Genomic DNA, 24,930 nt, shown 5'->3' with positions numbered 1-24,930 from the left:
TAAAAGCTAAATCCAGTTGAAAATAGAGATCCACAATCTGGAGCCCAGAATAACACCAACTATTGCCATTTCAGAATGTCACTCTTTTTTTCCTCAAAGTGGTGGTTTTACCACCCACTATCTGACCTTTTACATACAATTCTAGCAAGCTCACTTAAACTTAAGGGAGGGAGGGAGATAAATGCATGTTCCATTGTGTTCTATGATTTTTGAGAATTCTGGCACTTTTTTCATTATAGGAAAAATCAGTTTCTAAGAAGTGTGTGTGTGTGTGTGTGTGTGTGTGTGAGAGAGAGAGAGAGAGAGAGAGAGAGAGAGAGAGAGAGAGAGAGAGAGAGAGAGAGAGAGAGAGAAGAGTATTAAATATACCTAGAAGAAATGATCTAGAAAGATGCAGCATTAACTGTTAATGTACTCAACTCTCAGGAGTTACGAAGGGGATTTTTTTACTTTAGATGCTCCTGTATTCTTTGCACTTTCCCACAAATGTTATATTTGTAAATTTATAAATTAAGGGAAAATATTCCATTGCACACATAACAAAACATAGCAATCCATATTTGAGGATTTTTCCTTCAAATTTCCCCATGTCAGAAAATAGAACCTTCATTAGCCTTTTTACTTAGGTGCAACCCCTAAGATTTGTATGTGCTTCCTTTTTCCTTTACACAGTACTTCCAGTCCATGGCAAGATCTGTGAGCTCTATCCTCAAAACATACCCTGAATCCAACCAGTGCTCACCTACTGCACCAGCAGCTTGGTCCAAGCCACATTGTCATCTTCCATGGACTACCACACGTGCCTGTTACTCAATCTCCTGCTTCTGCTCTAGCACTCCAAAGTTACATTTTCATACTGCAGACAGATTGTTCTTCTTTAAATGTAAGTCACTCATGTCCGTCCCCCACTGAAAACCTGTCCACATTACACTCAGAACAAAGTCTAGCTCCCTTGTCACTACATGGTCTGGTCCCTGTCTTTCTAATCCCACTATCTACAGCTCCCTCCCTCTTTCATTCTGGCCTACCTGCTGTCCACCCAACACAGCAACCTCCTTCCTGTCCACCTGGTTGTATTAGTTTGCTAGGACTACCAAAACAAAAAACTACAGACTATATGGCTTAAACAACAGAAACTTATTTTCTTACAATTCTGGAGGTGGGAAGTCCAAGATCAAGGTGTTGGTCAGAAGGTTTGCATTCTTCTCTCCCTGGTTTGCAGATGGCCACATTCACTATGGGTCCTCACGTGGTCTTTCTTCTGTGCTCACACGTATCTGTGTCCAAATTTTCTCCTTTGTATAAGAATACTAAGTATATTGGATTAAGGCCCACCCATATGACCTCATTTTACCTTAATTATCCTTTTTAAACATCCTGCCACCAAATAGTCACATTCCGAAGTACTTAATATTAGATTGAAACATACGAATTTGGAAGAACAGATTCAGCCCACAAAATGTTCTTTCTTCTGCCTAAAATGTTCTTTTCTAAGAACTTCCATGGTTCATTCTTTCACATGATTCCATCCTTTGTTCAAATGTCGTCTCCTCAAACAAGCTTCTTCTCTACCAACTGACAATAGCCACACATAGTCTCTTCATTCTATGCCTTATCCTACTTTACTTTTCTTCAGAGAACCTCAATCACTTTGTAGCACCACGTGATTTTTTCTATTTTTGTTTCTTTATTCAACGTTTAGCACACGTGCCCAAACTTGTGTCCACATGCACATGCATGCACACATGTAGTAATGTGTGCTTCAAGAAAGCAGGGGTTTTCATCTGTTTTGTTTACCGCTGTACCCACAGTGTGTAGAATTGTACCAGGAACATTGTACGAGCTTAACAAATACTTAACAAATTAATAATGTTTCACAGATTTTGCAAAGAAAAATCCTCCCACAACAAAGAATTATTTGGCCCAAAGTGTTAATAGTGTGCTGAGGCTAAAAAAAATCCTGCTCCAAAGAAATTTAAATCAAAATAACAAATAATCCTTGGTTAATTTGCCCCTAATTCACCCTATGATAATTTTTGGCAGAAATGATGGGTCTTATTTAATTAAGTATCAATATATCTTTAATAAGAAGGCCCTATTTTTAGTGAGCTTCAGACAAAATGAGAAATTAATGGACTTTGTTTTAAGAAGCTTTTAATTATTCCCCTTCTCTTTCACTCCCCTTTTTATACTTGTTTATACCCATTGGTGTGGTCCCTTAAAGACTAGAGTGTCCACCCTCCCAATCCCATTCCTCAGGGTCCAGAGTGCGGTATCTCACTAAATACCATGCCAAGTCTATCTTTACCTAGGCTAAGCCCCAGGTTGCCTACCAAGTTTTGTCACTTGCCCCAGTCAGCTTAAAAATGCTAGAACACTGTGAACAAACCATGAAAAAATTTAGCAGGGAAAAATTTAGAATTCTACATTTAAGTTTCATCAACTGAATTTCACCAGGACAGGATCATAGAGATTTAGCCAAACTTTATACTGAGAAGATCCAGATATTTTATTGATCCCCCTCCCCTCAACTCAACATAAGCTACGATGACACTGCCCCAATCTAGGAACATAATAGACCAACTTGAGCTCATAAGCAAATCCTAGAACATGCACACACACACACACAAAAAAAGGTGTTGAGAACTCACAATAATTGTGTGAGAATCAATTTCTGGGAGTACACTGACTAATTACTATAACCACTAAAATGGCTAGGGAACCCAAAGCCATATTTTATATGAAACAACTAAAGAAACTGGAAATGCTGATGCAAAGAAGAGAACGTTTAAGATAGAATAACAATCTCAAAATGTTTGTGTAATGGCTATCAAAACAAAGAGCAAACATTCATTTTTTCTTTTCTTACTTAGAGAGAAGAAGAACTAATACTACTGAGTTGAAGTTACAGGGTTGGGGTACTGAGCTAGGCTCAATATGGAGAATTTTATGTCATTTTGGTAAAAATATTGTTTCACAAATAGTGTGTTTTTTATTACTAGAAATATGCAAGCAGAGACCACAGGTCTGCTTCTTGGGGACACTGCAGAAGAGATTCCTATTTTGGGTAGGAAGGTTGACTAGAAATCAGTTCATGCCATTCCAATTCTGGGATTCTATAAGTCTAGCCCTTTTGTAAAATTAAAAACAAAATATCTAACTGTTCTCTCTCACCTCAAAAAAAAGTATGTGAATTAAGATTTCTTTCCTCTTTACTATCAATAGCCATAAGAAAATCTTTAAAGAAATAAAGTATATTATCTACCATATAGATAAATATGCTAAAAGATCATGAGATTAATAAGTACCCTAATTTGAAATTATAATAAAAATTATAATTTATATCATTTTTTCTATAATATAAACATAATTTAATTTGGTGATTAGGTTAAGAATAGATTTAATTTTTTAGTACCACAATCCTGCACTATTTATCTCTTTTGATTTTTATTTAAATGCTTTCTCAGTACTTTTTTTAGGTAGGTATGAAAATTTTCTTTAAATTACATTTTTTATTTAATAGTTATTAGAAAATAATATAAAAAGCAATTAATTAGATACGACGACATAGATTTCTAGTTCTGGCCACCAATGACTGTGTTTCCTTATGCAATTCATAAGTTCCTGAATCTCACTTTCCTCATCCTTAAAATTAGAATTTGGACTAGTTAATCTCTAAGATTTCTTTCAACTCTTAATTTTTATGATTCTCTTACTTGATATCATATATGAAGTTTTTGTCAAGGCTACCTGTGTAAGTCTTGAAGATTTTCAAGCGTTATAAAAACGGGAGAGGTGAGGAAATCAAAGGAGTAGGGGAGACTCCTACCTCTTCCACATCCTGGTGTTTTGTGTGTTATTACTGACATTGAAAGAGTTCAGCAGTATGGTGTTGCCCCAATCAATCAATAACAGAAATTACAGATTTTTGAGGGCTAATCGTTCACCCAGTTTGGTATGATGGAATCAATAAGGAGTATAGACTGCACATGTGAATAAGAGCAAGGGAAATAAATGAATATCATATTTGTTTGTGGTTTTTTTTCTTTCTTTCTTTCTAGTCTGCCCAAATACCTACTGCCTTGCAGCATTTAAGAAGAACTGGATTTCTTTGCCAAAGATAAAGAAGCCATTCTGAAATGTCTATGGATGCTTAAAATATCAAGCCACAGTGCTGGTTAATATTGGTTAGAGTACTGCTTGGTGCTTCACACTTTGATTTCTTCAATGCCCCATCAATGTGTCTGTAAAACCACATGGTGGGCAAAGCCAATACTTGAGTTGGCTAGTGAAGTAAGAGAAGTCACCATAAAAGCTGCTGTCTTCCCTTCTTCAGATGGCAGCAATTTTCCTTTGATCAAAATAAAGTTGCAACCTCAGTTCCCCTGTGTAGTATATGCGACTTACCTATTGATTCAACATGGATTGCTAAGATTCTTTAGAAACTTTTAAATAGGCTCTTGAGATTCTTTCATTGAAATGTCTATATTATCACAAAGCTTTAAGCAAGTCACATTCTTGACAAGAACACATTGTAATTGTGCTTTTAACGACTTTCTCAACTTAATGACCATTGCTTTCGTGTTTCCTTCTTTCTACAAAGAAAGACCACCAATATGATTTAAATTAATGGTATTTTGGCCATTATCCACAACAATATATGTCTCATGTTTTTAGGCAGCAATCGACAATTCTCCAGCATGAAATATGTTAGAGGTATTACTTTAGTTTGAGAACTCACCCTCTGAATTTGGTGCTGCTCTGGATACCTCAGCTTGCCCCTCCAAGGCGCCCCAGTAGGCTCACCTATATGGACCTGCTGGTGAACTCCAGACCCTCTGGCTTCCAGCTGGGTCACCAATGGGGAGTCTCAGCAGGAGACAGCAGGGAAAGAGTATTCCTCTGCCTCCAACCCCACAGTATCATTTCAGGCTGGCTGCAGCAATCCGCAAAAAGCTGCTGAAGATAGCTTCTTTGCACAACTATTTCCTTCCAAGTTCTAGTTATAGCTTTCTCTCTTTGTCTTTTCAGGAGCAAGTGTGGCCACAACTCCACTGTTACTACCTCGGATACAGTGTTACTCCTTTTTATTTTCCTGCTCTATGCCCTTGTCTTGATAAATAGTATCTTTTTCAAACTATCCTGAAATTTAATTGCCCTAATTTGATTGAACCATCTATTTTATTTACTGGAGCCTGATCTTGTCAGATACTTAGGTGAAGTTTAATGAAAATCTGTAATTCTCCCTTGAAGAAGCTGCTTTTGGACTTATCCTTTTAAGAATTTTTGTTTTATATTTCATTAAGTTTAGGTTTTCACCAGTTAATTCCCTCTTCTCTATTTCTCTTGGTTTATTTTATAGTTCATTTTTCCAAATTTGTTAGGGTAAGTAGCTAGTTACTTAATTTCATCTTTACTCTTTAATAACAGTGATATATAACATTATACATTTTTTTCTGAGACCTGCTAGTTGTTAGGTTCCATTGGATTTCAATGAAGTATTTCCCTCCCCAGTGATTTATAGAAAATTATTTACCTTTCTATTTATTTTATGGTCCAAGTGCTATCTAGTATTATTTCTTAATTTTTAAGTATTTTGAATTTTCAATATGATCTCCACTTTATTACTTAGCTTTAATTTTAATAGACTATGTGTCCTATAAATTCTCTCCTTTTTTGAATTTAGTAAAGATTTCTTTGTGGCCAAGTATATGATTTTAACCTTAAATTTAAATTTGCCCAATATTAATGTTATCATAGCAATTTTCTTTTGGTTTGCATTTCTTTATATTGCCCAATCCCTTTATTGGAAAGAGAGAAAGAACAAAAGGAAGGAAAGGAGAAAAGAAAAAAGAGAGGATGAGAGGGAAGAGAGAGGAAAAAAGAGTGAGTTTTGATTCTTAATATGAACTTGTTTGTAAACTCGCATATCTGAACTCTATTTTTTAACCCAAAATAATAATTTCTGTCCTTTAAAGGGTGAATTCAGTCCATTCTCATTTAGCACAAGGCCTACTGCTGTTGATTTTATTCCTTTCACCTTACTCCACTGTTTACCACTAATTTACATGGTTGTTTGCCTATTTTTTCTTTCCCTTGGCTTTGTTAGTATGATTAAATTATTGCTCATGCCTCCTTCCCTCATGTTAATGTCCAGGTTCTGGTGTATTTTTCCATTTCCTTAATGATTACAATCTCTTTCCCTGCTCTCTTAATCAAACACATATGGCATTCTGATTGTTTGAAAAACAAGACACTAGCTACATTCCTATTTCCCCCACCACAATGTTCTAATCCTACCTGCTTCCACACTTCTCCAATATAAAAAGAATTTTTACAGATACTTTATATCCTCCATTCCTCCCTCCTTACATCCTCCCCCCACCTTTTGAGATACTTCTATCTCTACTTTCTTGTCCCCACTTACCTATGGTTTGCTGAGATAGTTCAGTGCTTACTGTATCAAAATTTCCTTTATGGAGTGTCTCTTCTATTTCAAAGGTCCAGGACTCATATTATATATTCTTAGGCAGTGTTTTCTTAAACAAAATATATAGAATAACAATGAGAGAACATTTACTGAGTATATACTATGTGTCAGATTCTCTTCTACATTTTTACATTTATTAACTCACTCTTTGGAATCATACTGTGGAATAAGCTCTACCATTATTCTCATTCTTTATTTTACAGATGAAGGAAATGAAGCAGAAACATGCTAAATACTTGCCTGATTTTACACAGCAAATGAGTGACGTAATCAGAAACTCAATCCAGGTGAGCCGCTCAGAGCTTGTGCATGTAACTCCTGGGCTACACTGCCACATCACCACGGTTTTCTCTTTCTTCGCCCAGGTTGAGGTCCCTACTTGGGTTAATTTGTTGTTTAGTTATAAACTTTTCTCATGTATTTTCCTCATATGGGGACCTTGGGTGGCACTCAGTCAGTTCTTTCCTATCCCCGAGTTCACGTGTTTCACCCTGACATGTGCATGAATTCTGATTGTGTGAAGTATTCTTGAGTTGTGGGTTTTTTCTCTCAGTGGTCTGTCTTCTACTTTCCAAGACTGCAAATAAGAAGGCTTCTTTGCCTTCATGTGGCTGAGAGACTATAGGGTGATAGAGAGCATAGAGGCTTCTTCCAGGGACCTGAGGAGGGTGTTGACATCCCACTCGTAGCCCATAGGTTTATGGGGCAGATCGCCACAGCAGGAGTCCTATGAGTTTCACCAATATTCATCAACTGACCTGGGCTCCAGTGTGCTGGCAGGAAAAATACCTGTTCACCCACAGGGCCACCATAGCCTTAAAAAAAGGACCAAGTAAACAATTTGAATACACACTGCTGCCTCAGACAGGTGATCTTCTTGAATAAAAATGAATAATAAATGCTTGAGAAGATCCCAATATAATACAAAAAAATACCCTGTAGATATTATCATTATTTTCAAAACAAATCAGTAAATAATAAAGGAGAGTTTGGCCCACTGAGCAACCAGAATCAGTAGCCTCATTTTAAGAAATATCTTAAAGCACAGGAATTAAATTAGTATTAAATTATATCTTAAAACAAAAAGAGGAGTAGGAGTCATATGGTAAAAGGGAAATGAGTTATAAAAGACCTGGCAAGCAAATACTGAGTATTTTGGAAGAAACAAATGGAACAGATACATCAAAAATACTATCCCCAGGCTGAGGAAAGATCTGAATCTGCACATTGAAAGAGCACAGTGAGGTCTCGTCTGTTTTGGTAGATGTAGGCACACATAGAAACATATCCTGATGGATAAGGAAAATACATTAAAAGCTTCTGGATAGCAAGAGTACATTACTTATCAACAGATATTTCACTTTCAACCTGTGAAGAGGATATCACAGTGTTGTCAACGTAGAGAACAAACTGGATCCCATCCCAGAATAATCCATATATTCATTCTTCCTATGATTGTTAGACAATATATTCAAGATACAGAGACCCATTCTGCAGGACAGTTGGCACTGTTTTCTCGAAAAGTCAGTGCCATGATAAAAGGGATTTGCTAAATGAAGAGAGACTCAGAGGGACATAATCACCAGATGAAAATGATGGCTGCGAAATGGGTACTATTTGGGACAAACCAGCAGCAAAGTTCATTCTGGAATCAACTGGTAAAAGTCAAAGAAGATTTGAGTATTATATTAGGTGCAAATGTACTGAAACAGCAGAGTAAAGATGGCTAACTGGAAAAAGCAGGTTAGGAAATGACAAATCACAGAAATACACATACATATATGCATGCATGTGTATATATATATGTAAACACTCATATATACAAAATCCACATAGATGTACATAAAACTATTTGTATCCATATATATGAAAACTACACACTTATGAAATATCTGTATATGTTATATGCATGAAAAAATCTAAAAAGACACCCATTAGAATTTAATATGGTATTCTATGGTTGGAGGCTATATGTTGTTTTTTCATGTTATTTTTATAATTTTTAACAATTCAAAGTACTGCTTCCATAAAATAAATAAATATATATTGTATGTATGTATATATGAAGGAAGGGGAGGAAGCAAAAAATAGGAAGGAGAGAAGGAAGATGGGAAGCAATAGGAGACAGGAAGGGAGAAGCATGGGAGGAGAGGAAGTAGAGGAAGAGGTGAAGTAGGAAGGAAAATCCTGAAAGAAAATCCAAGGATCACCAGGTAGGAGAGGGTAGAGACTCAAGGACAAAGGACAGCTATGCCATGCGACCCATGTGAGGTTCTGGTACAGAGCACTGTACAGTTTGCAGATCATGGAAGAGTCTTGCCCATTTCAAATCACCACAGACTACCACAGGAGGAAAATGTAACTCTGACCATTTATGTTTAGCTTTCCAACAACAAAATATGGCATAATAGGTTTCAGAAGAAAAATAGAACTACATTCAATTTTGAAAAAGAATCCCAAAACATAGATTAATTATAGTTGTCCACAAATTATAGTGCCTGTTGATGCACATGCTAGTGACACGAGTTTTATTATTATTCATTTATCTAACAAAAATAGCGAACATGGTTAAAATGAACCTACACTTTGTTTTATGTGTCTCACTAATTTTAAATATTAACTTAGAGTCCACGACTTTGAACTATATAGAGGTTTAAGCCGGTGCTAAGTAATATTTACATTCATATTATCCATGAAAGAGGGACTTCTGAACTAGTTCATCTTGTAAATAAAATTGCATGGGGCATATTTAATTTTCATAAATTGCCTACTCTTTATTATATACTCTTATAATACTCTCTATATAAATCAAAGATGCTGAATTCAATTAAGTCTTCATAGGCAGCAGCAGCAGCTGCCGAAGACCTTCTGCATTTTTTTCTCCTGACTCTTTCATTGACTGGGCCAACTTGACAAAATAGGCCTACTGCTATACAAATCCCTACAACTCATCAGGATTAGAAAACCTTGAATGAGTTTATAGTTAAATATATTTATAATACATTCGAATTCAGGGTTTTTTTTTTATTTATTTCATGAAGAGTTGCATTCAGCCACATTGGGTCACATTCAGAGTTTACTAGTATACATACCTTCAATATATCTCTTCATCAACCTATTAATAAGACTTACAGCCAAATGGTTTAGTGCATTTCTTTCCACCAATTGACTGACTTTAAATAAGCCTTTCCATTTTTTTGATTCTATAACACTTATATTTAAGGGCTCCCAGAAACTAATCAAGAACCACAAAACCAATGTAAGGATAAAAATTATCGATGTTGTTAAACAATGAATGTTATGTATGTATTAATACAATGGTCTCTCTGAAGCCAAGTCCTACCCCAAGTGCTTGTTGGTCCTGTGACAACAGGAATCAGATTTTATGCTCTCTTTGGGGTTTTTCTGTTGAGCCTTTAAATTATGTCTATGTGGCACCATATAAATTAAACATTCGGTTAATTTTGGGTTTGCTTTTTTTTTTTTTGCAACACAACTATTTTTGGTTTATTATATAGGCAAATATTGGGTCAACAAATAATGTTACCTTCAAATAATTTTGGCCCTCTTTCAAGTTAATTATTATTTTTTAAGATATATTAACATATTAAGATTTCATTCAGATTTAAGACTTTTTTGTATACAAAATTCTTCTAAAGGTATTCCACTAAATATGGTTCTAATGAAATGCTGGCAGTAATGTCATAAAGTAGCAAAAGCTTCCAGGCAGTATGAGATTTTGTTTTCCAGGAAGCATGAAATATAAACGGTTGGAACATATCTTGAGATGAGGAATATCAGCGGCATGCTTATACAAACAGAGGAGATAACTTTTCTAGTTTGCTAATATGCTAGATCCACAAGAGCACATGGACACATTTGGCATTATATCACATTATCTTGCTCCTGTGTGTTGAACTGAACACACTGTGCTCTGTACTAAATTATCAATTCTTTCCCATTCATGGTTAGTCCGAATACTTTCACCTAACCACAGAACCATAGCTGCCAAAAATGCATGCAGGCACACCCTCGTATTTTTAAAATGGACGTACTTACAAAATTTCAGGAGCTCCCTTGTTCGACGTCTCAGGATTTTCTGCCATCAGCTTTCTGTTCAACTTTAAAATAAGCTTTTTCATGTCATTGTTCAGGATTTAAAAGGGGTAAAATGCCTAAAATCTGAATCGTGGTTTGCAAGCAACCTCACTACTTCATTTTCACATTAAATAGTTGGCATTCGCTCAAATGAGGGCCTTATTTCAATTTGGATGAGGGCTGATGCCTCCTGAAAGTAAGGAGAAGCATTTAGAGAGATACATTCTTTACTCCCAAGGTCTGCATAAGTCAAGCTTTTTTTTTCCATAGTCACCTTTTCTACTCACTGGCTTTGGCTGGCTAATACTTTTATGTAAGACAGGTCCTGTGGCTTTTCCTACCAAAGGTGATGAAATCAGCAGTGGTCAGATCCCTTCACTCTCAGAACCAAATTAAGCACAATAGCTCACATATAGGGGCAAGTGTTAAAGTCCGGCTGCCTGTCACAAGCAGAGGCTACCTCAGGTCACTTTAGCTGAGGAGATCTGTGGTCATACTGAAACTCCAAAACCCCAGAGGCCCACTAATACCTCTTCCTGCAAGTCTGCTCAGCTCTCATCTCACTCTCAATGTCCTTTTTTTATGCTACAACCTAAATTAATTAGCTCCTTCCCTCAATTGGACAGCACTTTGTGCCAAGCCACCTCATAAAACATTGGCCACACTGCAGCTGGGCACTGTTGGGTCAAGTCTCATGTATTGCAGAGGGAGGTCTCCTCTGAGCTGGGAGCTGTGACTGTAGTGATTTTAGAAGGATGGAAAACAGCATATGATGAGCACCCTGCTTGGCAGAATTAGTGCTGGTCACCATCTCTGAATCATTGCTACAGGTTTTACAACATTGCATGCCCTCCATGACAGGATTTTTCACTCAAGCTTTCAGCCATAGCTCACTGGTTACTCATGAGTTTTGTCTATCTGATTTTCAGCAAAAGTTCAAATAGTAGTTTTGGTTGATCAAGTCCCTATTTACTTTCCTTATTTTGGCAACTTGCATTTTCGATAGCTAGTCCACTGAATTCCTCTAAATGGATCCATGACTTGGGTAAGCCCAGTTCTTCTAGTGCATAAGAAGAATTCTAGCTCTTGAGGTGGTGAAGAGGGGTCATTTTTAAGCTAGGTTTCTCAAACATCATCATCCCTCAAAAAATATTATGCTAAGATATAAATTCATAACTCTTTTTCTACAGGAAAGGAAGTCTTCAGGAAAGATTATTGAAGTCATACAAACACTCCATCAGGGCTCTTGCCTGGAATAACCACCCTTCCTCAGTTCTCTCAGTAGTTTATAAGTGACAATTCAGTGCAACTGGATGTTTTACTAAGTTGACTCTCAGGACTGTCTGTTGCCCTCCAGATGTGTATGCATGTGTAGGGGCTGGGTCCACATTTACTGGTGAAGAATACATTCCATTTATGTAATCAGCTGTTTCAACAAATGTCAGAGATTTTAAATAGAATTACAAAAGAGAAAGAGAAAACTCTAATACTCTAAGGAAGGAAATCTTTTTGGCTTTATTATTTAAAATGTGATCCTCAGACATTAAGTATTTCAGGGTTAACAACAAAAGCAGCAGAATTTAGAGGAAGACAGGAAGACAGAAGAAAATGAGATAGAATGAATGTTGCCAGGTGAAGAAAATGAAGACACAAACCAATTCTACAACTTGATTCATTAGTCAGTCAGATTTTGACAAATTGGAGAATACTATTCTCTTAAACTTTAGAATTCAAAGGTAAAGAAGTAAGTATAAGTTGTCAAGTAAAACTGGGTTTGATTAATAGTTATAGATTTCTTCTCATTCAAAGAAACCATAGCCCAAAGGCAATGTCATAGCATGAAGCATTTTGCTCCCTCAATCTGAAAAGTATACTTTGCCCTTAGACTTTCACTTTCTTACCAAATATGGACACATGTATCTGTAAATATAATATAAAGATAGAGATGAGTGCACATTCACTTAAATGTATGATGTACGCACACAAAAAGAAATTATAAAGCTTCAAACTCCAAATGTTAAGGATATCATGTGTGTTATTCTGACTCTGTTAATATTGGCATTATTATCATTTCTAACTTAGGGAGCTGCCAAAAAAAATCAAGTAAGAGGAAAATGAGTACTGTAGATCCTACCAGAAACTCAGGAAACATGTTATAATTGTAAGAGACCACCTATGAAATTATTTCCCCACATATACAAATAATAGCATGAATTCTATACATATTAACAGAAGTATGTAATATATGTTCATAAAATCACAGGCAGATTTAGCTTAAGTAAAGACTATCATAACTATGATTTCAGTGGTGCTCTCCAAAAAACTGTTAAGATACATCACAATGAATCAGAAAAGAAAAAAAAAAAACCCTTGTGTACAAATTCTATATTCTGAATAGTAAGACTACTGATTAGCAAAATAAATGCAACGTGTAAACTTGAAGGAAAAGTGAGGGAAGAGGTACCTGCAAAGAGAGAGTTTGGATAAAAGATATCCAAAAACGTATATGAGAGCAAATTCAGCATATAACACTAATTATTCAGTTCTTACATGTTAGTCTAAGATGAGTAAATCTCTTTCATTCACTGACACTTCCACCACCTTCCATGAAAATTTTGCCTAAGATTACCTTAATTTTGTATCAGAGTTTTTCTTTTTTTCTGAAATACCTGTGTCTCAAAGATGGCTGACTAGAGATATTGGTCACCAGATTGTCTCAGAAAGAAGGAAACATTTTAGATTTTTTAAAAAAAGACCAAAAACATAGCTCAGGTATAATTCAGAAAGAAAAGTGCCAGAACCTACTGGAGATTCTATGGGAAGTTGTGGAGCAGAACAAGAAGGAGCAAAATTTTGGCAGGGATCAACCCCCAAGAAACTTGGCACCCCATGGAAAGGGTAGGTGGGGGAGGTTGTTTCTCTTCCCTCAGACTTCTGATAGTCAGCAGGCTCCCAACCTGCTGAAGAACATCTCTACCCTCATGGGCCCAAAAGCTTATGCTGCTTATGAACTAGGAGCTTCCTGAAAACAAAGCACGTGGCTGCCAGCCCTCTCAGGGTCATTCCTTATCACCACAACCAAGCTGAGAAGGCAGACACCATACTGCTCCATCCACTGCATGCCTTTGTCTTCCCCAGAGGGCTTCAGCCCTTCATTTTTCATGTCACTGGTCACCAACTAACATTTCCCAACTCCTTCCTAGACTGTGGTGGCCACAGAGGCTGGTAGGCCCCTGGAGAACTGTGTGATCCTAGAACTTGGATATTCCACATGGACTGCCTTCTGGGGAGAGGGAAAAACGGGATCAGAGTGCCAGCTGTCCTCCATTCAGACTCTTCACCTGTCCCTCACCTCCCCTGCCCACTGCCACCAAGTGGCACAGGTGCCCGAAGGGATGACTGAGCTGAGACACCCAAGAATGGTGGCTTCCCCTCTATTAGCACATCCACTAACCTGAGGCTTCCACAGAGAGTGGGGCTTGTGCTTTTCCTCTTGAAGACATGTAGTAGGGTGCTTAAATTCAGAGCTCTCTGCCTACCAGACCTCTCCAGTGCTGCTTGCCTGCCTGTAGCAGCAGAGCAAGGCGTACCCCAAAGTGGAGGAACATTAAGCCTATTTCAGCACTCCATGGGCAACTGGGGACCAGCACACTTCTCCCTGGCATGGTCAGAAGTTGAACTTGGGAGACTAGGGGACTGGCCCACATCCCAAATCCCATACCTCCAGAACTTGATCATGTTGCTTGGGTATATGGAAGGGAGATATGTGAACTAATCTTGGGAGGTGAGAGAGCCCACTTTGGCAGAACTGAGAGGAAAATACAATGTGGATCTGAGCCACAGAACACTCATGGAGTACCCTGCCCCCATAGGAAAGCTACACTTTCTGTCCAGGGTGGGGTCCTAAGCAGGGAAGCTCCTAACCCATGATTCCAATTCTAGTGAGATCAGCTAGATTGGGCTGCTGCTTATGGCTAGACATTAGAAGGAGACCCATAGAGCAGGGGAGGGGAGAGAGCAAAACTCACTCCTGAGAGCCAGACTGTGAATCCCAAATGGCACCACTCTGACAAGCAGACTTTCTGACTTGGTGGGGCTACTGCAGCCCCTCCCTAGTGGCTTTCCCCTGTAGCTTGGGAGAAAACCCTCAACCCTTACTGAAACAGCTCTTATGCCTGCCTTTGTGGATCCTGAAGGCAAGCTCATCTTATCCAGTCCCACCCAGTCTTGCTCTTCCATTCAACTCTGAAGTGTAGCTGAAGAATAAGGAATCCTCTGGGAGATCCAAGGCCCCATCCACCACCTGGGGCATTCACTTGTTTCTCCTGATGGACTAGAGCTGGTCATAGTTCCCCAAAATTAATGCTTCAGCTAGCTCTTTCCTGAAAGTTCCACCTATGACAGGGAGGACAACTTATACAGCCCATTACAGCATTTGCTTATTCAATCATTCAATCATTCTTACCCAAAAGCATCACCTACTGTCTCAGAGATTAAACAGAGCATCCCAATATAATTCAAGCTGTTAAGATGACCACAGAGATGGGGAAAAAGGAAGGATTTCAAAGACCTCCATCTTTCCTCATCAACAAGATAGAGAGAATCTGTCCACACACATAGTAAACCACCACTACAGCCTACAAATAACTAGCAATTGATAAAACCACCACACTATGGATATCTATAACCAAGGTATCCATCCAGAACTTAGATTTCCATCAAAGTACCCACAAGCTGAGCAGAGGTCCTAACCCAACATATGCTACAGACACACCCTTAAGAGTGAGGAAGGGGAAAAGCTCCACCTAAACAAAAGACAATCCAAAAACAAGAAGCATTGCCTGCACCAGATGAGAAAGTATCATTGCAAGAACTCTGGAAGTATGAAAAGTCAGAGTGAAAGGAAACCCCCAAAGGAACATACCAGCTCTCTAGCAATGAATCCCAACCAAAATGAAAATACTGAAATGATAAATAAAGAATTCCATATGGATTCTAAGGAAGCTCAATTAAATCCAGGAGAAAATGGAAAACCAACTCAAAGAAACTAGAAAAATAATTCAGAAAATGAACAAAAAATTTACTAAAATTATATATTTAAAAAGCAAAAACAAACAGAATTTCTGGAAATGAAAAATATATGTAGGGAGATACAAAAGGTAGTGGAAAGCTTGAAGAATAGACTAGACCAGGGATAAGAATTTCAGATCTTGAAGACACTATTTCAAATTAACCTAGTCAGTCAAAAACAAAAAAACAAAGTATTAAGAGGAAATAACAAAGCTGATAAGAAATAAGATATTATGTAATATGGCCAAATATATGAATCATAGACATTCTTGAGGGTGAAGAAGAAAAGGGATAAGGCCTAGAAAATCTATTTGAGGAAATAATTGAGGAAAACTTCCCTGTTCTTGCTAGAGATTTAGACACCCAGATATAATAAGCTCAATGAACATCTGGGAGATTCACTGCAAAAAGAGAATCACCAAGGCACATAGTCATCAGATGAGCCAAAGTCAATATGCAAGAGTAAATCCTACAAGCAATGAGGTGAAAACATCAAGTAACTTACAAATGAAAACTCATCAAACTAACAGAAGACTTCTCAAGAGAAACCATACAAGCCAAAAAGGAATAGGGGCCAATCTTTAGTCTCCTTGAACAGAATAATTGCCATCCAAGGGTTCTGTATCCTCCTAAACTTAGTTTCATAAATGAAGGAGAAATAAAGTCTTTCCCAGCCAAGCAAATGCTAAGGGGATTTGTCACTACTATACCTGCCCTACAAGAAATGCTCAAAAGTGCATTATACATGCAACCACATAACAAATATCAAACTGTGTAAAACACCCAAAAGTTATAGCTCATAGCTTTTATAAAACAATAACACAACAGGGAAAACAACACAAAAAGGTATGGTCCAACATGTTGAACAGAACATCATACCACATATCAATACTATCAAATGTGAGTGGTCTGCATGCCACATTTAAAAGACACAGACTGGCTGAATGGATGAAAAAACACAACCCAAATATTTGCTGTCTCAAAGAAACACATCTAAATCACAAGAACTAACACAGACTCAAGGTAATGAGATGGAAAAAAATATTGCATGCAAATGGAAACCAAAAGTAAGCAGGTGCAGCCATTCTCATATCAGATATAATAGACTTTAAATCAGCTATAGTAAAAAGAATACAAATATGGTGATTATATTTATGATAAATGGAGCAATTCAACAAAAAGACGATCTTAAATATATATGCACATAACCCAGGAGCTCCCAGATTCATAAAGCAAATTCTACCAGGTTTAAAAAAAGAAATAAATAGTAGCATTATAATACTTGGGACTTTAACACTCTACTGTATTAAGGTGGGGAGGACAGATCATCCAAGCAAAAAATGAATAAAGAAACACTAGACTTAAACAAGACTCTAAAACAAATAGACCAAACAGACATTTACAGAACATTCTACCCCTAAACTACTGAAAATACATTTTTCTCATCAGCACATGTCACATTCTCTAAGACTGATTATATCTTAGGCCATAAAATAAGTCTCAGAATATTCAAAAAATATGAAATTATAACATATATCTTCTCAGACCACAATGGAATAAAACAAGAAATCAATCCTAAGAGGCACTCAATTCTACACAAAGTCATGGAAATTAAACAACCTACTGCTGAATGATCCTTGGATCAATGATGAAATTAATATGGAAATCAAAAGACTCCTTTAATTGATTTCAAAATCTGTGGGATATAGGAAAGGCAGACTTCAGGGGAAAGTTCATAGCCTTAAATTCCTACATCAAAGAGACAGAAAGATCACAAATTAACAAACAAATGTCACATCTCAAGGAATTAGGAAAAGAAAGAATAAACCAAACCTAAAGCCAGCAGAAGAAAAGAAATAATAAATCTCAGATCAGAACTAAATGAAATGGAAACCAAAAAAAAACCCCACAAAGGATCAATGAAACATTGGCATTTTGAAAAGATAAACAAAATTATAGACCACTAGACAAATACCCAGAAATAGAAGAGAAAGGGCTCAAATAACCTCAATCAGAAATGAAAAAGGAGACATTACAACTGTTACCACAGAAATACAAAATATCACTCATGAATACTACAAAAACCTCTAAGCAAACAAACCAGAAAACTTAGAGGAAATGGATAAATTCTTAGAAACACACAACCTCCAAACCTGAATCAGGAAGAAATAGAAAATAGAAATCCTGACTAGACCAACAATGAGCAGCAAGTTTGAAGCAGTAATAAAACAATCTCTGCCCCCCCCCCCAAAAGCCCCAGACCAAAGGAATTTGCAGCCAATTTCTATCAGCTCTACAAAGAAAAGCTGGTACCCTTTCCACAAAAACTATTACATAATATCGAGAAGGAAGGAATCTTCCCTAACTCATTCTATAAAGCCAGAATCACCCTAATACCAATACCAGGGAAGGATACAATAGAAAAAGAAAATTACAGACCACTGTCCTTATGAACATAGATACAGAAATCCTCAAGAAAATACTAGCAAACTGACCTCAAAAGCACATCAAAAAATAATCCATCATGACCAGGTGGGCTTCATCCCAGTGATGCAAGGATGATTCAACATACATAAATCAACAAATGTGATTCACTACATAAACAGAAGCAGAAACAAAGACCATATGATCATCTCAGTAGATGCCAAAAAAGCATTTGACAAAATCCAGAACAGTTCCATGACAAAAACCCTCAATAAACTAAGCCTACAAGGAGCATACCTCAAAATATAAAAGCCATGTATGACAAACTCACAGTCAACATCATACTGAATGGGGAAAAGTGTAAAAGCATACCCTCTAAGAACTATAACAATACAAGGGTGCCCGCTGTCACCACTTCTGTTTGACATAGTACTGGAAGTCCTAGCCAGAGCAATCAGACAAGAGAAAGAAATTGAGGGTATCCAAATCAGGAAAGAGGAAGTCAAATTATTTCTGTTTGCTGATAATCTGATCTTATATCTAGAAAACCCTAAAGACTCCACCAAAAGACTCCTGGAATTTATAGATAAATTCAGCAACATCTCAGGTTACAAAACCAATGTACAGAAATCAGTAGCATTTCTATATATACTAATAATAGTTAAATGGAAAGTCAAATCAAGGACTCAATACCTTTCACAATAGCTACAAAGGAAATAACATATCTAAAAATATACTTAACAAAGGAGGTTAAAGACTTCTACAATAAGAACTACAAAACACTGATGAAAGAAATCACAGATGACACAAACAAATGGAAAACCATCCCCTGCTTATGGATTGATAGAATCATTATTGTTAAAATGTCCACACTGCCCAAAGTGATTTATAGATTTGATATAATCCCCATAAAAATACCAGTGTCATATTTCACAGATCTAAAAAAAAAAAATCCTAAACTTCATCTGGAAAAAAAGATGAATAGCCAGAGCAATTTTATCCTGTATAGCCAGAGCAATTTTAAGCAAAAAGAATAAATCTGGAGGCATCATATTACCTGACTTCAAATTATAGTACAAAGCTACGCTAACCAAAATAGCTTAGTATTGGTACAAAACTAGAGACATAGACCAGTGAAACAGAATAAAATCCAGAAATAAAACCATCTACCTATAACCAACTGATGTTCAACAAAGCAGACAACAACATACACTGCAGATAAGAAGCCCTTTTCAATAACTGGTGCTGAGAAAATTGGATAGCCACATACACAAAAATGAAACAGGACCCTTATCTCTCATCATGTACAAAAATTAATTCAATGTGAATTAAAGACCTAAATGTAATGCATGAAACCATAAAAATTTTAGCACAAAATATAGGAAAAACTCTTTTAGACATTGGCCTAACCAAAGAATATGACTAAGGCCCCAGAGGCAAATATAGCAATAACAAAAATAAACAAATGTAACTTGATTAAAGTAAAATCTGCACAGCGAAGGAAATAATTGACAGAGTGAATAAATAGACAACCTACAGAATGAGAGAAAATATTTGCAAATTATACATCTGACAAAGGACTGATAAAGAAAACAAATCAGGAAGAAAAAAACAAGCCCATCAAAAAGTGGGCAAAGACATGAAGAGAAGTTTTTCAAAAGAAGATAGACAAATTGCCAAAAAATATATAGAAAAATGCTCAACATCACTAATCATCATGGAAATGCAAATTAAAACCACAATAAAATACTACCTTTACCCCTATTGGAATGGCTGTTATTTTAAAGTCAAAAAACAATAGATGCTGGTGTGGATGCAGAGAGAGAGGAACACTTATACATTGTTGATAGGACTGCAAATTAGTATAATGTCTATGAAAAACAGTATGGAGATTCCTCAAAGAAATCAATACAGATCATTTGATTCAGCAATCCCACTGCTGGTTATCTACCCAAAGGAAATGAAGCTATTTTATCAAAAAGACACCTGCACTCAAATGTTCATCACAGCACAATTCACAATTACAAAGATGTGGAATCAGCCTAAGTGCTCTTCAATTTGAGTGGATAAAGAAAATATTATATATATATATATTAATACACATGCATGCACACACATACACACAGCATGCAATAGTATTCAGCCATAAAATGAAATGAAATCATGTCATTTATAGCAACATAGAGGGAACTAGAGACAATTATCCTAAGTGAGGTATCTCAGGAATGAAAAACCAAACAGCTTGTGTTCTCACTAATAAGTAGGAACTAGGAGATAGGTACAGAGGGACATAAAGTGATATAAAGGACATGAGAAACCAAGAAGTGGGAAGGTGGGAGGGTGGGTATGTGATAAAAACTGACCTATTGGATACAATGAGCACTATTCTGGTGATGGGTACTCCCAAAGCCCTGACTTAAATATTATATTAGATAGCCTTGTAACAGCAACACTTGTATCCCCTTAATTTATATTTTGAAATAATTTTTTTAAAATTTAAAAATAATTAAAGTTAAAATAAAATGCCGTATTGGAATAAATAAAAACAGCTGTGTCTCCTACTTCCACTTCTGAGCTATGTATTTCACTTGTCTTTACTTCAAATGGTTTACTGATTTAGGCTCCTGCCTTCAACCTCTTATTTATGCCACAGCACAGAAGGAAACCTCTGTCTGAAACTCTATTTTCTCAGCAAGTGGCTTGACATAGCCACACAGGAATATGAGTTAGTGTAAAGTCACAGGATAAAAAAGACTGACATGAAATAAATGAACATGGCCGAATAGAAAAGCAGTCAAGAAAGGCGTAAGAAGAATAAATGGAATGAACAGATATTTGTGAATAGACTTAAATGGTAAGGAGCTTATTTTAATGGTGGAATTGAAATACAAAGCAAATATTCATTCTCAAGAGGTAGCTCAGTTGTTCCAGATACCAAAGGACCACACTTGTGATTTTAGGGGGAAAAGTAACATATAAGTATGCCCTTTATTCCCATTATTGGGCTGCCCCATGTATAAATTTAGAGAAAATCCTATCTTAATCCAAGAATTACAAGTACCAAGAATACTTTCCCCATTCTTGACATACCATCATGTCTAAAGTAACTGAGATTAATCACTTCTTTGGATTAAGATATTTAGGGCCACTGATCAAGTGCTAATATGATTACATTTTTTAATCCAGTGGGTTTTTTTATTCAACTGTTTATGAAGGCCTTGACACATAAGAAGAAAGTTTTCTAGAAAGCTAGAAAGAAATATTTAGGCTCAGCTACAGGATGAAAGGATCTCCTCAGAGGATTTAAACCCCACTTCTCATAATCTCCTTCAACCTCTCCCAAAGCCACCTCAAATACATGTTCAGTCTAAAGAAAGTGGTGTGTCTGTTTCAAATGCAGCTTCGTGACAAATCTCACAGACCTTCCCTTCTGATCAGATGGCCATCCTAACTTCCGTATACCAACCCTGGAGTGGCAGAACACAGGCTCCACCCACTATGAGCGGGCCTAAAGAGAGCCCCCCAAATGGAAACTCTGAAGAGCAAGAGGGTGGCATTTGGTAACTTAGGAGTTGACTTAGGGAAACTAGGGCAACGGCTACACAAAGCTGGGAAGGCAACCCATCAGTTCTTGGCAGTAGCAAAGTACATTTAAGTGTGATTCACAAAAGCAATGACAGCAAGAATTCCAAAATAGCTGGTGGAGCACAGAAGCAGTCAATTGCCACCAGCCGGCAGCAACAGGAAAGTCAGTGGCACCACGGTCCTGAGAGGTGGCTGCACTCCAGGCAGGGCCCCAGCTAGAACTTGGGAGTTCAGAGAACAGGATCAGACTCCCTGGAAAGAGGATGGGAAGCATGAACAATGGCACCAGGGCCTCAGTCAAGGAGGCTGGCCTGCTCTGTTTTTAGAAAGACTAACGCACGACACAAGGAACCACCCAAATGTCTGACTTGGCCAACAAACAGAGAAAGCTTTGGCTCAGCTAGTGCCACCCATGCCCAACACAATCTAATTCGATGCCCCAGAAAAAGATCCTGTGCCATGCTAGCTGACTCTTGACTTTGGAGCCGAACTATGTTTATGCCTGAATGTAGGCTCAGAAATAGTTCTACCTTGGGGAACTCGGGAAGAAGAGGCAGGGAAATGAGTTGGGCATTTTTAAAAATAATCTATATTTTATGATGCATGTTCTGAGAAGCTCTCATGTTGAAGCTTACATAGTTGTAAAAATTAAAAATAGTTGGCTAATGCTATTTTCGTTTTTGCTAGGTTTTCTGAAAGAAAATACAAAATAGCACATCTTTTGCAAGGACTTTCATCCTAGCACAAGCAGTTACTTTACTTTCTGTCCCCTTTGAAAGCATTTTGCAGTAATCTGAGAATATATTAACACTCGAATTTGACCCAAGGACTACATTCACAAGAAACAAACATTTCCACTTGTTTGATGTTATTCACCTGATATTTAAAATTTAACATGTGGGTCCTTATTCATATCAGCTGTCTATATACCTCATTATAAATATTTAAACCAAACCCCGCTTGAACATCTCAAGCAACTTTCCCTTAGGATTGTGATTATATATACAGAAGCTCTTGAAAAACACGATCTGGAGATAAAACAGAGAGCTCTCTCAAGGACTGAACACAAAGTTGTCAGTGGGGGAGGGGGCTGGCAGCCAAGGAAAAGTTGATGAGGAAACTGGATGTCTGTTTTTCCATTTAGGAGTCACATTTAATGAAGCAAACTATCACACAAAGATGTGAAGTCTCTTTCAGATGGGACTGATGGTTTTAAAATATTAAAAATGGAGGAAATGCCTTGTGTCTCATATTCCATCCTGGCTTGTATGGAATTCTATTGGCTTTCAAAAAAAAAAAAAAAAAAACTGTGGTCAAACATAGTTTGTATCTGTTATGTTTACAGAGCTGCTAATAGATCTGAGCCTCATTTCATGCTTATAGCTCTACAGTGTCAGCAAAATTCCTTGGAAACACATAGGCTTGCAATCCTCAGAGTAAGGGATGGTGAAACCATTGAGGGATTCCAGCATTCAAGGGGATTTGGTAGCCTACGTCCAGACCCACTAGATGTCACTGTGCATGTGAGTACGTCTGCATAAGACTGAGACAAGCTGAAGAGAAGAGGGAACCACTGCAGGAGAGAATGTCATGTGACAACAGAGGTAGAGATTGGTATATATATATATATATATTTACAAGCCACAGAACATCAAGGATTGCTGGCAACACCAGAAACTAAGAGAAAGGAATGGAACAGATTCTCTTCCAGAAACTTTGGAGAAACCATATGGGACTTCGGACATCTTGAGTTTGGATTCCTAACCTCCAGAACTGTGAGACAATAAATGTATGTTGTTTTATGCCACCCTGTTTGTTGTACTCAGTCACAGAAGCCCTAGGAAGCAAATTCAACCCAGCCACTTCTAGACCAGGTTACCTGACCAGCAATTGCCCCTAGTCTGGTCATTTCTGACCACAAACTGCCTGTTCAGCAAAGTCCAAACTTCCTCACTGTCTGGATCACTGATAAATACTCTTTTCAACAGCTACTGCTAATTTTCCCAAGAAGTTCCAGTTACTTTTTCCACTTCTGGCTCACTCGAAAGAATTCCAGAGGTTTATGAAATGTTTAGAAAACCAGAGGTTTCTTTTTTTCAAAAGGAAAAAGAACTCTCTCATCTTAAACCTCTCTCCTAGAATGACCTTTAAAAGCTTGAAATTATAGGTTATTATGGATAGCTAAAAAGCTTATATTTGAAGACTTGTTTGGGGATTTTCCCTTCTTGGGAAAGCAATGGGAAAAGAAATAAGAGACATTCTTGCTTTAGGTTAGCTCTCGATTGTCCTTCAGGTCTGCTATAGAAACAGCAGTAAATGGCATTCTTTACAGAGTATTAAAGAAGAAACATTTTCTCACATTAAAACCACTAGTGCAGCAGTTGGCTCAGAGAGTACCACCAGAGTTCTTTTTCCATATGTATGTGATCTAAGTCATTTTTTATCTCTGGATACATTTCATTATTACTTACAATGTAGAAGTGGCTCTTCAGAAAAAAATCTTGCACCATTAAAATCTGATTGATTCACAAATTGCTTGGTCAAATTCTTTACCTTCATGTCTTCTAACCTAAATTAGAGCATTAAACACATATTTTCTGCAGCATTGGTGCATACATTTTATTCAAGAGCTTGGTTGTCTCTTCTGTACAGAAGTACAGAAGCTTCTGTACTTCTCTGCCTTGTATCAGAAGAGCTTCCAGCTTTTACACTTTGTGATGTGTGATTATGGCTTTAACTCCTAGTCATCGTCAGCATGAATGGACACCATGTTTGCATAGCCTTTCAATCTCTAGAACCTGAGTGAAAGATATCAGATGTGGTTGCAGTCCTGGCCATCCTGTCCTTTATTCAAATGGGTAAGTCAGGACAGACATTACCTGGAAAAAAAGTGGTGTGTAGAGTAGAGCCAAGCACAAGAAACTCACCCCAAAGCTGCTCTCCCACCTGCAGAATTTTGGGTGAAGTCTGTGAAAACCAGGGAATTTGGAAAGGAAGTTGTCTATGTAGTCACATTAGTAATCCTGGTAATAAAGTACTTGAGTGAACATAAACACTGCTTCTCTGTCACAAACGGTGCTTAAAATTTCATCTACATTAGCTGTTTGTCTGGAAAAATCTAACAGCCCAATTTCTGCAATATGGCAATCTACTGCCAAAATTTTAGCCACAGAAAAAGCCAGAGATGGTTCCCTAGAAGCTAGAACTATTTTCTGTTTTTATTGAATAAACTTGCTGTTACCAATATTATAGCCACTGGTCAC

At 37.2% G+C, this 24,930-nt stretch overlaps 1 long non-coding RNA gene across 1 annotated transcript in view; it reads left to right on the top strand.

Moving 5' to 3' along the window:
- The window catches only part of LOC142870895 (uncharacterized), a 40,176-nt gene extending 15,998 nt beyond the window's left edge, over positions 1-24,178 (top strand). The window contains exons 2-3 of the long non-coding RNA XR_012919219.1: positions 6,694-6,777; positions 23,013-24,178. This is a non-coding gene — a long non-coding RNA (uncharacterized LOC142870895). The remainder of the gene's footprint in view (positions 1-6,693; positions 6,778-23,012) is intronic.
- Positions 24,179-24,930: the final 752 nt, after the last annotated feature.

The sequence above is a fragment of the Microcebus murinus genome, chromosome 5, assembly GCF_040939455.1.
Source record: "Microcebus murinus isolate Inina chromosome 5, M.murinus_Inina_mat1.0, whole genome shotgun sequence".
NCBI classification, from domain to species: domain Eukaryota; kingdom Metazoa; phylum Chordata; class Mammalia; order Primates; family Cheirogaleidae; genus Microcebus; species Microcebus murinus.
Note: the sequence above shows the minus strand (reverse complement) of the source record. Positions and strands in the feature narration are given on the sequence as shown.